This window comes from Crotalus tigris, unplaced genomic scaffold (assembly GCF_016545835.1).
Source record: "Crotalus tigris isolate CLP2741 ecotype Arizona unplaced genomic scaffold, ASM1654583v1 scf7180000018354.2857554, whole genome shotgun sequence".
Taxonomy (NCBI): Eukaryota; Metazoa; Chordata; class Lepidosauria; order Squamata; family Viperidae; genus Crotalus; species Crotalus tigris.
The window spans coordinates 836299-853544 of record NW_024096961.1 but is presented as its reverse complement, the minus strand read 5'-3'; positions in this window follow the sequence as shown (position 1 = coordinate 853544).

Below are 17246 nucleotides of genomic sequence, written 5' to 3'. Positions count from 1 at the left end.
TAACGACACAGTGCTATTATACCAATTTATATGTATATGTCAATAGTATTACTGAATATATCCAATTATTATCTGAAAAATAATAGAACTGTAAAAAGTGCAGAAAGCAGATATTAAAATATTCAGGGGGGTCAATCATCTTATAAGGAAAATCAAATATGCTCATGGCATCTCAGTTTAGAAAAAAAGGCAGCTGAGGAGGAATGTGTGATTGGAGAGGAATTTTTTTTTAATCAGGCTCTCAATAGATTCAATAGACTAGGATTAAAAATTATCCAGTGAAGTAGATTTGGAATGGACGAAAGAAACTTGGAGATTTGATAAATTCATGTAGGGTAGATTGGTCAAAAGCCAATAGTTTTGAAGACTCTGTGTTACTATCACACTGGGAATAGCATGCTTCCAAATACTATATGTACGGAAATGATTGGGAGGCAGAATTTTCCCACCTCCTGCGTATGAGCATTCCAGAAACCTCAGGCTGGCCACTGTGACAATCAAAAGGCTGGACTAGGATGGGCCTTGACTTGATCTAACAGGTTACTCTTATGAAAAACTAATTTAAATACATTTCATTCTGGATTTTAACCAGTTTTGAAAGCAAAAAGTAGCTAAACTCAATAATAATGAAACCCAGTGGGTCTTGCTGATATTTTTTTAACTTTTGACACTACTGACCATAATATTCTCTGTCTCTATTATCTGATTTGGAATAGGAGACCCATTACTGTAATAACTTCTACCTTATCTAGATCACCAGTCTTAAAGGTTTATTTTGCGAGAATCTTCTTTCAATCCTTAGCTTTTGATCTGCAGAGTACAGAGAGTTTTAATTTTGGGGTATATTTTCCCCACTGTTGCAAGACATGTGGAAGCATAAGTTACATATCTGTCTGTCTGTCTGTCTGCCTGCCTGCCTGCCTGCCTATCTATCTATCTATCTATCTATCTATCTATCTATCTATCTATCTATCATTTGCTTTTTTTTCTTGCATAAGAATCTGAGAAAGGTTGTGGATCTCCTGAATCAACATTTGGTACTCTTTTGGGGGCAGATAGGAAAACAATTTAAAAGTTAATCCATTTTTGTGCATTTGCAAAACAGGTTCTTCTAGATGATGTTTAAAGACAAATGCATCTACACACCTCTCCATGGATTAGATAAGGAATTTGTGGGTTCCCCTTGGGGGTTTGCTTGGTCTTGTTATCTATGAAACCCAGTGGCAAAATAACTGTGAATACTTCAAGGTAATATGTTGCAACCCTGTTTTGAATCAGGATTGTTGAAATATACTTCCTGTCAGTCTTCTCTGAGATTAGGCAAGAAAGTCCAGACAGTATAAGCATGCAGCTGTCAGATGGTTGGTACAGAACAGAAAACAGTACTTGCATCTCATCGATGTCAGTAGCATTGGGTATCAAATTGATTTTAGAGGATTTTCTAATTGTCTTGTATGAAAAGGTCTGAAATGGGATTACTATTTTATCTTACTGAAACTTGCTTGAATCTAGTTAATAGTCAGCAGTTCCACTTACGAGTCTGCCATTAGAACAGCTAGATTAGCAGAGACAAGCAACAGGGCTTTCTCAGCAATGGTCCCTTATTGCCGGAGCTTCAGTTTTGTTCTTGGTGTCTCATAGCTTTACTACAGACTATTAAAATTTATTTCATTGGCTTTAAGGTCAGGCTGGATTTTCCTGAGTAGGCTTGAGTTTAGCAACCACAACCTTGCTGTCACTAATGTTCTCGATACCTCTGAGATCATGGGAGTGAAGCATTGACTTTACACACAACCTTTGTAACAATACGATCATATTTAATACATGATCTGGCTTGGGAGAAGCAGTCTGTCAGCCTTTTTCATTTCTGTCAACAAGCATTTGTTTCTCACAATAGACCATATGAAAGCCATTTCATTTCTCTTAACATTTTCCATTTTCACACCTTTAATACAAATTCTACCAAGGTTAATTTACTTGCTCTAGTTTTCATTGCATCATACAATCTATTTAACATTTCTTGGAAATTATTTGGGTTCTTAGCAAACAACATGTCATTATCTGTATACAAATGTGCAGTACACCTATATTCATATTTGCAGCCAATTTTTGATATCATTAAAGCAATTTATAAATACAGAACCAAGAGGATATTACATAACCTTACTCCTGGCTTAATATTGAACCATTAACTATATATTGTATTTAATCTCACATATGCTTTCTTTTCATCAAATATTGTTCATATTGTATTCAGCAACCAGCTTTCAACTTCGGTGTTCAGAGAAACAAGTCAGACCTATGCACTTTATTAGATCCTTTCTTTGACTCATCAAATGCACAGTCAACTTTCTTTTCATCGTACATTTCTCAATGATCTCTTACACAGTAAAACTCTTGTCTGCACACCCCATGCTGCACTTCCCAAACGTTGTTGTTAGCCTTTCAATCAGTATTTTGCAAAATACTTTCTCAAGCAGACTTATCAAAGTAATTGCCCTTTAGTTTTTGCATTCATACTTGTCGTGTTTCCTGTTATGGAAGAGAATAATAGAATCCTTCCAGGAATAAGGCATAGATGCAGTCTTCACATACACAGACAATAATAAATTGCACAGCCACTGCATAAGCAAAGCATACCTATATTTCTATTATTCTTTCAAAGAATAATAGAATAATAGAGTTGGAAGGGACATTAGAGGTGTTTTAGTACAACTCTTGCTAAAGAGGAGACCCTATGTCCTTCCAGACAAATGGCTGTCCAATTTCTTCTTAAAAACCTACAGTGATGGAGCGTCCACAACTTCTGGAGGCAAGCTGTTCCACTGAATAATTGTTCTCCCTATCAGGAAATTTCTCATTTCTAAATTGGATCTCTCCTTAATAAGTTTTCATCTGTTATTTCTTTTCCTGCTTTCAGATGCTTTGGAGAATAGCTTGATCCTTTCTCTGTGACAGCCCCTCAAATATTGGAAGACTCTTAGATTGGACATACCTACTGTAGTTCCTGCATCTGTTCATTGCTCTTTTCTGCATTCTTTCTAGAGTCGCAACATCATTTTTGTACAATGGATGCAATATTCCAAGTGTGATTTTACCAAAGCAGTATAAAGCAATACTAACGATAGCCATACAAATCTGCAACATTCTCATAGTATTTATCATTTCCTTTCATATTTTTTTCTGAGACAGTATCTTTTATAGCATTTGCCTCAATTCCTCTCTAACATAATCAGTCACTATCATTTTCATACAGATTTTTAAAATATTCTTTGCAATATTTTTTGTTTTAGTTCCATCCCAAATCATTTCACTTTTATTTTTAATCCCATTATTTTTTTCGGTATACATCAGCTTTCCCTCATCCTCATTTTTTACAGAAAGTGATTCCTTATGTGCATTTTTCTCACATACATCTCTCTTCTCTACATTCCACCCAGCATCCTTTCCCATACATTCTATGAACATAAATGCCATTTATATGGTATTATGCAACATATATCTTTCCACTCCATTCCAACCATCTTCCACAACCTCTTTCTTTATATTCATGCTCCATTCATTCTTTTAGGAGATTAATTTGTCCTCCAGTACATTTCTCATGGGAATCATATTTTCCCAAATGAGATTCAAGCTTTTGCTTCACACTTGTTTTATTTACCACTTGTTTATTGCATCCCTCTCCTTTCCTTCCATATTTTTTCTCTCAAAATAAATTCCTGATATTACCAAAAACGAAAAGGAACATGCAGTACATCCTACTATGCCTGTACCTCAATAAAGAGATATTTCAAAGCTCCAGCAGGGTGGGCATGTTTCAGCTTCCCTCCATGAAAAAATGCTATCTAGTGGGACACAGGAGGTGTATCTTCTCTATTGTACACCTGCCCTTTGGAGTAGCACACCCCCCCAACTTTCAGAGGTGAAGGGCTCATCTTGCTGGCCTAAGCAATGAGTTAAGATATTGGATGAGCCTGTCTAAATTGTGAATCCCTTCTAGATTTGGTCTCTGTTTGTTTTGTTTTATATTGTATTGTTATGGTGCTTTCACATTTATTACTTATCTGTTTTAGTTATTAGCTATCCCATGTTAGCTATCCAGTGTTGCATTTTGTGAATTGGGTAGCCATACCAATTGTATAAATAAATAAGTAAATAAATCCTATTCACGTTTACTCAAAATATTTAGATAGGTTGAATAGCATTTGTTGTCAATAAGTTAGCATATGTATTGCAAAGCCACACATTTGCAATAAACCTCCTTATAATATTCAGAATTAATGATGGAGGATGAACACTTCAAATGAAATAGCGTGCAATCTAAATGTAAAGTGTAAACTAAAAGTATCCCGATAATTTGAAATATTGCATTATATATACCAATTTCTGTAAATCCAAATTTGAAGTTGGAGGAAGCTATGAAGCTATGTATCATATCTGAAGTTATGAAGTTATAACTTCCAATATGAAATTATGTGAGGTGAAAAATGTTTGATTTTTATATTGGCTTAAAATGTTGATTCTTAAGTCTCAGGAACGTTTTAGAAATGGGACAACTCTCAAGTAATACCTATCTTGAAATAAACTTGCCTAAGTAGCCACTCAAAAAAAGTGCTATATCATTGGCTTGACTAAAAGAAAGGTTTTTGTTCAATAATTTATATGACATGATTTGCAAAATACCAACCTCATGCACTTTCAGATGTATTCGCTTCTATGGAAGCTCTGGCTAAATTAATTCAGCTATTGTGCTGGCTAGGCTATCTAGGGCTTGGTACAAGTTTAAGGCACTGTAACACCCCGTAAAATTTTTGTAATAAAATGAAATTTTGTAATTTCATGCCTTCAGTACAATAAGCTGAAGAAGTAATTGTCCCTTGATCGGAATTCTGTTTTCCTCTTTGAGCTTATTATAGAAAAGTGCTCGTTCACAAGCTTCATCCCAGAGCTCAGGTTCAAGGGTTACACTGGTGCTTAGACAAAAATGTGGTAGCCAGATAACTTACTATGTAAAGTTAAGCACACACACACACACACACACACACACACACACACACACACACATAAAGTTATTTTCAGCTCCTGGCGAAAGTGCTTTGGAGTTTCTTCAGATGTTTAGTTTAAGAATAGTTGTTTGCTTCAGAAAAGCAATCTATAACAGAGAAGATGATTTTGTTATTGTCATGATAATATGTTCACAGGTACTCTTCAAATTTGCCAAGAGTACACCAAAAGAGTCAAATTAGACTAGGTAACTCCTCTGTGAGCAGATGTCACAAAACATGGCATTGCATCACTATGATGGTGCTATTAACACTGAGATCATAGGCGCATGTGCTAAGGGAATTATTCACACCCAGTGTTCCTGATTCTAATCTCACTTATCTTCATAACAACTCTGCATGGAAGGAGACGAGGAAATAGACTGAAATAAATTTTACTAGGAATTGAATTTGTGTAAATAGCATTTTTATCCTCAAGTCTTTCTCCAAAGAAATTTGGGAAATACAATTATTGAAGTTGTTCAAATTTTTTTGAGGAAGTATAAATGTTAAACAAGTTAATTTTTTTTAGAACAACTATTTTATGAGCAACTTGCAGGATCTTCCTGTGGAAACACTGAACATTTATAGTATACTGGAAATTATGGATGGAACGGATGGAATTCCTTCAGGATAAGGCAATACTATTTTCACATGTATGCCAAGGATGTATTTTTTCCCTTCTAGAGTAAGCAAAAGATGACCCTTCCACAGCATCAGCAAATTCATATTCCCATCATACTTTAAAGAAAACAATATCCAATACTATTAAATTATTTTCGGACAGAGTACAATCAGCTCTCTCCCTTTCCTAATATCTAAGTTAAGCAAGCAATATTTATTCCCTCTTGCTGGGCATAGTCTTGTAAAATGATGACTCACTTTCTATTCATATATAGTAAATTTGCAGGAAAATAACTCTGCCAAAACTAAGGGAATCCCAAAAGGTAATTAGATTGTCTTTAAAGGCTATCATTATGCAGATATTGATCTGAGCTTCTGTTTTCCTCTTGGGCATACCAGTGATTAAAGCTAAAGCACCTTTACCCAAGATGTATACCTTGGCTGCAAGAATAGATGAATTGGAAAAAACACAAGCAGTTTCTGCTTCCTGTTGCAGCATAGCAGATACATGAACAATCAATGTATAGAATGATATATGTATTGGCAAACACCAATCCCTCCCACTCCAATTTGGATCCGATATTTGTGTAGAAAATGATCAGATGTAATAAGGCTGTGATCTGATTTGATGAAAAACCTGAATCAGATGCAGAACGGAGTGAATCAAAATAGTTTTAAATTCATTCAAAGTGGGTTGGAATTACTTAACGTGAAATGTCTCTAATTCATTATGTTCCATGGAATTTTGCTTATGATATGGAGTTCAAAGGTTCATCCCACTGAAAAAGATAGAGAGCTATGCAGTATATAGCAATAGTACTTAGACTTATATACTGCTTTGTAGTGATTTACAGCCCTCTCAAAATGGTTTACAGAATCAGCCTATTGCCCCCAACAATCTGGGTCCCCATTTTACCAAAACCAGAAGGATGGAAGGCTGAGTCAATCTTGAGCCCCATCAGAAAGAGTACAGAGAAGAGTAATAAAGATGATTAGGGGACTGGAGGCTAAAACTTGCAAGGAACAGTTGCTGAAATTGGGTATGTCTAGTTTAATGAAGAGAAGGACGAGAGGTGACATGATAGCAGTGTTCCAATATCTCAGGGGTTGCCGCAAAGAAGAGGGTGTCTAGGACAAGAAGCAACAGATGGAAACTAATCAAAGAGAGAAGCAATCTAGAACTAAGGAAAAACTTCCTGACAGTTAGAACAATTAATCAGTGGAACAACCTACCTCCAGAAGCTGTGAATGCTCCAACACTGGAAGTCCTTAAGAAGAGATTGGACAGCCATTTGTCTGAAATGGTATAGGGTTTCCTGCCCATATTATTATTATTATTATTATTATTATTATTGTTGTTGTTGTTGTTGTTGTTGTTGTTGTTATCGAACAGCTGGCAGTCAGCAGAATTAGCCTGCAAAACGGCATTCTAACTACTGTGCCACTACGGCTCTCTATGAAAAAAAAGAAGGCTTCAACATAACACTTTTAGGTGTTTGCTAGTGTAACTCTTAGATAGAGAGGGTGATTCACAATTGTACAGGATCACCATCAGTTAGAGGAACCTTTCTTTTAAAGCAGTAGTAGGATTGGGGGGAAAACAGACACAAATTGGTTGGTTTTTCTACATTGTCTCATAGCATTTTTTTTAAATCAAGTTAATTTCTATTCTCAGTTGATCTTTCACTTAAGGTGCTTAAGATCCCTCTTGGACATATCAATGCCCCTTTCATTGCATAATTTCATCTTTCATATCATTGAAAAATAACTGTTCAGTTCTCCTTTATTTTCACTTAGTATTTTCCTCTTGTTTATTCATTTCTCTTGTAAGTAATTTGCTACAAATAATTGGTTTCTGCATTTTAATTTTGTTTTCTCTTTATCACTGTCTCCTTCCTCTGTTTCATTTGTTTCATTCTGACACTGTTGATAAGCATGTGTAGTTGTGTACATATTAGAATATTAAGCAGTGCCATTATAGACTGAAGAAGGGCAGGGGGCTATCGTAGTCAAATGTCATTAGCAAAGGATATGAGCCAGTGGTAGCGCAGTGGTTAGAATACAGTATTTCAGGCTAATTCTGCCAACTGCCCTTAGTTCGATCCTGACAGGCTCAAGGTTGATTCAACCTTCCATCCTTCCAAGGTTGATAAAATGAGGACCCAGATTGTTGGGGCCAATATGCTGACTCTCTAAACTGCTTAGAGAGGATTGTAAAAGCGCTATGAAGCAGTGTATAAGTCTAAGTGCTATTGTTATTGCTATGAAAAAGTAGGTTCTGCAAATAGTTGCTTGGTTTAAATGAATGTGTCACTTGAAAATCTAAGCAGTGGCTTCTATCACACTTATTATGCTTCATCCCCACAAAGTAATCTAGCTTTCTATAAGTTTTATCCACTCTAGTAAAAAAAAACCAAGAAAAAAATTAACAATCCATATTGTAAAGTAATATCATTTGGCAAACCTTGAACCAGTTTCTGTAAAATTGGATGACTTCATTCCTTCATAATTGTCTAATGTTTCTGGAAATTTTGATCTCCTCTGATAAAAAACAGAAAAGAATTATAAACATTTTTAAACTTTTGTGTCTTTTTCTGGGCTAGAAAATGGACGCGCAAAATTCCCAAATAATGTTGCAGAATTAGGAGTTACCTATAAGCAAGGCAACTGCATTACAAAACATAGCACTGAATATTTGATGAAGGGCAATAAGAGAAGAGCCACTAATTTGGAAATTTCTGATTCAAACTTCATTAACATTCATAATTCTTCAAGGCCATTTTTGGGGGGCCAAGAACTTCATTGTTAGGACTGTAAGGAGGTAATCATGATAAGCATCATTACCAAGATTATGATGTGTGCAAAGCTCATTTTTCTTTTTAAAGGAAAATTTTAAAACTGTAATTGTGCCACTGCTGTTTGGTAATTTGTGGTTAAATATTTTTTGTCACATATTCAAATCATTCTGGGGGCTGAAAACATATATTGAGCAATAGTCCATTGACAAATCTTTCTTTCTGTACCATATCTTTAGCAAAGCCATTATTTTCTCATTTTCAGCACTTGCTCAATGTTAATATGGGGTTAGTGGCACATAGTTATTTTACAGAACTGTTGCAATGATTATGCAGATAACGTGTATAGTGTATGCAAATCTTTTGCAATGTGTTATAATGAAACATTGATCTGGATATTTAGAACAGTCAACTATTAGCGTAACAAATGCCTTGAAAAATCTACTTTTGAAACCTACCTTATTCAAATATTTACCACTAAATTTATTTCTAAGCATCTGGTATCCTAATAAGATTGTGGTTTTATTACTGCCTTTCTGATGGATCAAAACCACCGTGGTTTCTATAGTTGACAATTAATTTCATTTGTGTTTTGCCTGATTATTTGTCATCTCTAAAACTAACAGATTGTTTAATATCAATCAGAAATATCAGAAATAATAATCAGTCAATAATATTTATAATATAATAATAATATTTATTTGATCAGTGACCAGCAAAATTTAAAAAGACAAAAAAGAGTGAAGCAAATAAATGCAATAATATACTAATAACTAGCAGAATAAATCACAATATAACATTCACTCCTCTATTACTATCTTAATACAGTTGTTTCCTGAGTGATAAATCTAATGCATTAATAGGTATAAAATAAAAATAGAAATTATATATCTACTATAATTTTTTTAGTTAAAATATAGCAAACCAAAAGTAATATTTAAAACAAAGATAAATGTGTCCTTAACCAGTTATAACTTACTTTCTTTGCAGCAACACAAATTTTAGGTACTGTTTGTGTAATGACGGATTACAGTGATAAACTGTACCACACAACCACTTTGCATATTTTACACCACTAAACAAAACCCTGGCTAATAGCAAAAGTTGTCGATTTACATCAAAGGTACAAAATTAGGGTAATTTTGTCTTTAAGTTGCTTCATAAGCTACAATAGTTATAAATGTAGCAATATTGTTTTCTGCTGTACATATTACCTCTACTACATGTTGCTATTTATTATGCAATATTTAAGTTGTAAAGTAGCATTCTTTCAATTACTAGAATAGATTACTGCAACCCAATATATCTAGTCTAGAGAAGTACAGTGAAAATAAATAGATTGATATTTTCTTTAAACACGTATTAGATTTAGTACGAGGTTGTTATGGGTGTGCTCTCCTGGAATTATTTTAATTACACAAACAATAAATATATTGCACAAATTAGCAACTATATTTTTCTACTAAGAAATACAGAAAGTATAATAAATTGATGTGCAGTAGTATTGAAAGTATTAATTATTTATAAAGGAGTACCAAAAGTACTATGCATCATCCTTTGGAAATTATGCCAGTTTGAGGTCAATGGGATTATATTAGGATAAGTGATCTGAGGACTGCAATATCCTATTGCAACATAGAATAATGATAGTAGAGAGTACTGCATGTAATATTATATAATAGATTAAAACATAGATGTTCATTTAGCTATGTATTAATTTGTCAACCTGGATGTAGCCTCAATCATAAAGTAATGCTTGGTGTATTATAGAATAGGATTAACATATCATGTAAAAAAATAACAAGGAAAATTAAAAAAAAATCAACAGTATAATCAATAGGTTGGTCACCTTCAGACCCAAGTAAGCAATACCCCAATCAAGAAACTGCCACAGAACCATTAGTAAACAGCCCAACCAAAGAATCCCTAAAACCGCCCCTACCCACACAGATTGGCAAGACACCAGAATATAAACTGACAACAAACAGCACTCCTTAATAGCACTGATGATGTTGTTTAGTTAGGGTAATGAAACAACTGCAAGAAAACAAGCAAGCTCAGAGAGCACCAAGGACCTCTCAACAGTATAATTCATGTTCACATTCCTAGCCAACCACTGTCCCAAGGACCTGTGTATTTTATAGCCCTTTTAAGGTTTTATGAGAATCATAAAGGATCAGGATAACCCATTATCTAATTACTTTAAATTTCTGCAATTCAAGTGTTGCTTTTGTGTCATAAGACCAGCCCACTGGAATGGCTGTGAGAATAGTGCTTGGCCCCAACTGTTATCTGAAAACAGTACTATTCTGGAGGGTGTTTGAAGCTAATACTATAATGCTGTCTAGAATTTGTGATTTGCTGTTTTTGACTATAGGCTTTTCTAATCTTGATTGTTATTTAGTGTTCTTTCATATTTTAACTGCCATACTGTTAGCCATCCATTAGAGATGAGCATCTATAATAAATATAGCTAAATAAGAAAAAATAAGATTCTGCATACAACTGTAATGGGGTACAAATGTGATATATACTTAAATAAATAAATATGTAGGGTCCTTGAGGACAATTATGGTAAGAATACTGACTATAACTGGGCAATATAAATATATCATACCAATCCTGTAACATCTTCACAGATTACACTTTTATCACATAAAACTATTTACTAGTTGATTGGAACAAAAAAAAATAGGGCACACATAGAAGGCGACTTGGGAGCACCAAGGTACAACTTGAGTGTGGTCAACAAACAGTATATGAGACAACTGTGTGGTATAATACATCTGCTAGAAGAGCTAATATAGTTTTGAGTTCCATGAGAAGGAAGAGGACATGAGGTGCTAAGTTCTTTCTACTTTGTACTGGTAAAACAACACTGAGAATAAGGTGTGCAATTCTGGGCAAATTTCCTGAAGGATATTTACAGATAAGAACTGATTCAAAGGAAGGTGACAAAAGTTCATACATGGATTTGGGAATGGGCTGAAGGAACCTGGCATATTCACTGTGCAGAAAAGAAAACACGATTTAGTGTTCAGAAGCACAAATATGTGATATAGGATGTTTGGAATTGCCATAGGGATTTGAGATAATCATCATCATCATCAATTTTGCAGATACCTAGATTTTGTTTCATATAAAGAGAAACTTCCTAACATTAAGATCTGTATAAATGTAGAATATTCTATTTAGGACATGGCATTCCATCTCAGTAGGTTTTTAAGAAAAGGCCATTCTCTTGAGGATAGTTTAATTGTTTTTTTTTCTGAACTTCTTGGATTAGATGATTTTTGTGGTTTGTTCCATATCCTATGATTTTATGATTCTATGCTCTTCATAGTTTGAAACCACAGTATCTCACATGGTGTGCCATATTTATATGCTAAGATCTTCTTCAAAGGGTCTGTTGAGGTACAGTGAGTAGCCATTTAGGACTAAGCTATTAATTCTTGTAATTCCCATGAGGTACAACTGATACCATCCTTATCGTGTTTTCAACCCTAGATAAATACATTTTTATTCTCCTGGGCCTTTCAAAACTCTATTGATGCTGCTGTTAACTGTTAACATTTTTATTTCTGCCTTTACTTGCTATTGTTTTGGTGTTTCTTCCTTATGTTATGCTATTGCTTATTGTACCTTGAGAATGTATTAATTTTCCGTATCTGTATTCCAGTTCATGGGCTATAGGCAATGATATGTGGGGTGGCAACCATGTCTAATTTAAAGAAGACAGCTTGCCTGGAATAATGTGACCATCCTTGATATGAAACTGGGCTTCAGTTGTATGGTTAATGTATTACCTAAACTTACTGGCATTGTCCTGATCTCTAGCAGGAAATGCTGCGTAAGTGCAGGTATGACTAAGTACAGGTATGGGGCTACACCTTCTTTATTCTACTTGAAGGTATCAATTGACCAAAATGATAGATGGTGGAAGTGGTTGTCAATAAATTGATTTGGTAAGAGCAGATTTGTAATTTGGAATGTAAGAGAAGTAGGCAGCAGGACATTAAATGAAATGGAACAAAGAAGTGTTAAGAACAAAGTTGATCTTATCTTGAGATGTGGAAGTGATGAATACATGCAGAGAAATGAAGGAGAGGGCTAAAATGGATGCCAGAGAACATGGAAATTATTGGAACAGAATGAAATTATTTATGTTACAAAACCATGTGGTGTGATGATAACGAGATATACAAAAAAGAATCTGGTAGAATGAACTATATGAAGATTGTGAATAAAAAAACTGTAAGTGTAGGTAGGTACTAATATTCAAAATGAGAAAAATATATTATAACAATATATATGCATATTGTATATGTACATACGGTATTGTGCAAAAGTGTTAGGCAATTGTGCAAAAATGTTGTAAATTAAGAATTCTTTCAGAAATAGAAGTATTAATAGTTTATTTTTTATCAATTAATGAAATGGAAAGTAAATAAACAAATAATCAAATCAATATTTGGTGTGACTACTCTTTGCTTTCAAAACAGCATCAATTCTTCTAGGTACACTTGCACAGTGTTGCACAGTACTGTATAAGTGAAGAATACACATACATATATAAATTCTGAGAATAATTATCTACAATGACAAGACTTGAATTTTGAAAATTTTTGCATAAAGGTCAAGTTGAAAGTTGGTTGTTAAACACCAAAAAAGTCTTAAAATTCTGTGGGTCAGGAGGAAAGCTACTGAATCTTCTTCAGTTATTGCTTGATATCTTCCATGGATTCTGCACTATTAGCAGACAGAAGGATATAACCTTGATAAACTCTTCTGCAATAAAAGTGTAACCATTCTAAAGGGTACTCTATATGGTTAACAACTTTTAGAAGGATGATCTGAAAAATGAAATTGCTTTAAGTCAGAAAATCAAACAATAGCAAAGGGCCACTTCAGATAGGACATCAAGAATGCAAGCCATCCTTATGCATGACCCAGTTTATCAGTCCCAAGTTCATATTCTATTTTGGATATTATGTAACAAGCCTAAATGCATCAATCAAGGTAGCAAATGCCTAATGATAATCTTTGCATGCCAAAACATAACTTCATTTACATATACATCTATATAGCTCCTATTTGGATAATTCTAAGACTGGCAGCCAATTATATAGAGTAGGCAGTTAGATATTATCTAAAATTATTTTAAGTTGCATTAAAGGAATAGTTTCTTCAGTTTATTGTAGCAACAAAGAAAAACAAGCCTTAAAAGTTAATAATTATGTTGCGGCATCAAACTTATATAGCTACCCAATTTAATCAGCTACATGAAAAAATTAGCATATAGCTAATTTCAAAGAATACAGTAAAGTATTTATTAACTAATGAGACTGATACATGGATTTAAAGTAAAACAAAATGAAAGCACAACACAACCAAATAATAAAGCTAATCATTTTTTGTTTTGTTCTGGTAATTTAATATATATAAAAGTGTCAGCTATTTTCTATAGTGAAGTGCATTTTCTAGTGGAATCTCTCTCACTATAGTTTCTGAACTATCATAGGAGTTTTATATGGCTGTATTTGATATAGTCCATTTGGTATTTACCTTTGGCTGCTGTTTTTGTATTACAGAAACCCAATTTACAGAATAGAGAAAAGAAACAGAATAGTTGCAATAATGGCTAATGCCTATATTTACCATCTTGTCATTTCTTTATAACTGAAGCAAATATTCAATGATTTGGAGTTAATTTTCGGTGTTGATTATTTCTAAAAGATCACACTTTTTTTTAAAAAATGAGTTTATTAAATTTCAAAAACACGAGTAAAAAGTAAACAAACAAAAAGAGAGAGTTGAAAAGAAGAAAAAAAATCAAGCAGAAATCAAGATAAAAGTGCAAAATAAGAAAAAGAATGGCTTCCAACTTTCTTATTTACAGACATAAATAAAAATGCATCCAACTTTTACTCTAAAATTAACAATAGTCTGCATTACTTTTATAATCCCACATTATTATCAAATCTTAAATTTTTCATTTCTATTTTTCTCACAAAAAGTTCAGTAGTGGCTTCCAAGTAAAAATGAAATTGGTCAAAGACTTCCTTTAATGAAAGCTGTCAATTCCAACATCTTCATCAATTCCATCCATTCCTCCAGTGTAGGTATTTGTAAACCCTTCCCCCTTTGTACCTGTGGAAGTCTTGCTGCTATTATCCACTCACAGTTCCATAAGATCTTTCAATCTGCTTCTCCACTAAGTCCAAAAGAAAAACCTCTGGTTTTCATTGTACATTTACCTTCAAAATCTTCATTAAAATACATATCTCTCCCCAATATTTTCTGGATTTCTTGCACACCTATCAAAGATTAAAAAAAATGAATCCTTAGAATCCTTACATTTCCAACAAAGTTTGAAATTTCATTATATGTTTTTGACAATTTCTCCAGTGTCAAATACCAGCAATACATCATTTTATTGAAGTTCTCTTTAAGATTACAATTTAGTGTGAATTTCAACCCTTTCTTTCCCTTGTTCTTCCATAGATCAAGCTGTATAATATATCCATTTGTTTGCTGAATCAAACAAATGAATATATTTTATTATTATGCCAACCAAATTTTAAAACATGTACTTCCAAATACAATAGCCTCCTATTTCTCAAAGAGATCCTGGAAAGAGGACAATTTTGCTTTATTACCAAAGGAAGGGCAACACTTCTACTAAGTATTATAGACCAATTTATTTATTGAACAGTGATTATAAAGTGTTTAATTTTGACTGACAGATTAAAAAAGGGTTTACAAGAGTTTATTCTTGAAGATCAATGTGAACTTTTACCTAAAAGACAATAAACGATAATACGAGGATTGAATTGGATAAATACAAAGAATATCTAAAAAGCATACAAGCCACATTAATTTTCTTAGACAAAGAGAAAGCCTTTAATAATTTGAATTGGCTTTTCTTGTTTAAAGTTTTGGAAGATATGGATTTTGATGAAAATTTTATTGGCAGAATTAAGTTACATCTCAGAAGCCTGAATTATGATTAATGGTGACCTAATTAAACCATGTGATATCCACAAGGGGACAAGATTGTCCTCTGTCTCCTTTATTCTTTATTCTGGTTCTCAGTGTGTGGAGTACAGACATTAGACAAGATAAAAATATAATGGAATTAAAAATGTTAAAAGAGACCTATAAATTGAAAGCTTTTGTAAATGACTTGGTCTTGATTTTACAAGATCTCTTGAAAGGGATTGAGGTTTTGATTAAAAAAAAATGATCCATTGTAAGATTTTAAGATCAATAAACAAAAACAGAAAAATATGAACATAGAAGATCGAGAAGACGTGATGAAAAAATTCTAATATTAAAAAAAGATTAAATATCTTTTATTTTGACTAATGTGAATTGTATGTTGTTTCAAAATAATTATGTTAAGTTATGTAACAAAATTAAAACTATGTTGAGCTGGGAAAAATTGCATCTGTCATTATTGTCATTGTTGTATGTGATTAAGATGAATGTTTTACCTAGAATGTTATTTTTATTTGAGGCCATACCTATATTGATGACTGATGTACAATGTCAAAAAGGTATTTCTAAATTTACTAGGCAAGGCAAGAAACCGAGAATTAAACACACATTTATAAAAATTGTGTGACTTAATAAAACATTTTTAAAAATAGGTAAAGAATAAAATGGTACAGATTATTTTTCCACAGGCAGCTGTTTCAAGTAACACTATCAGATTTCTATTTTGTTTGAAAGGCAAAATAGTATTTGTATTGGTCAACCAAAAGAGGCCTCAGGAAATTTAATTAAAGCAAAAGCAGTGGATGTAGCCAATAAATATCTAAATTGTAACAGGAAACAGTTCTAAGCTTCTTCATTATTTATGCAATCGTCTTTTTAGTTATAAATGGATGGCTACATAAACAAGGATGTAATGTGAATGTTAGATTCATGAGCACATGCATCTGGGAGTCCCAGTTAATCTCTGGCTACTTGGTGTGCATGGACAATTGCTGGGACAAATTCATGGAGGATAAGTCTGTCAATAACTATGGAAGACAATGATTATAAATATCCTCATTCAGAGGGGGGAGGGAAATCGCCTCTTTAATAGCATTCCCCCAGTTATCCCAAGGATCAGGAAACTGGATTAGTTTTACATTCACATAAAGGGATGTTTAGCAAGCATATATTAAATGCTTTGAAAAACTTGGATAGGGTTTGACAAACATTGCTGGATACAGCGTGAGCTACTTCTAGTCTAGGTGAAGTTTCATTTTGTTGTGCAGAAATACTAGATAGGTTCAGATATCATTTAATTTATAAATACTGTTTTAAACTCTGCGGATAGCTCTATTTAACAATAATCTATAAACCACAGTGGCTAGATTCATATCTCACAGTACACCATAAACAAACCATGATCTGACTTTGGGTAAGGTGTGAATCCAGCCATCCATTTTCACCAATAAATGCAGCAATTATTTTATAAGCAGAAAATCAATTTGTATTAAGCAACTTACACATTTAATGAGACAATAGGCAAGCTTGCACTTTCAAACTTCTCTGCTTTCAAACTGTGCATATATATTATGATTCGTCACACAGTCATTCAGATATGGTAAAGTTTGAAAAGAATATAAATCCTTCCATTCCCCACTATTCAGTCAGAATTGAAGAAGCTTCATGGATGAGAAGTGAAATGTCTTCAAGAAAAAAACAAAGTCCAGTTATCTTTTGGAAAAATACCTTTGGGACAACCATTATCTGGATGACTGAGAATCGCCATAGATATCTAACCACATAA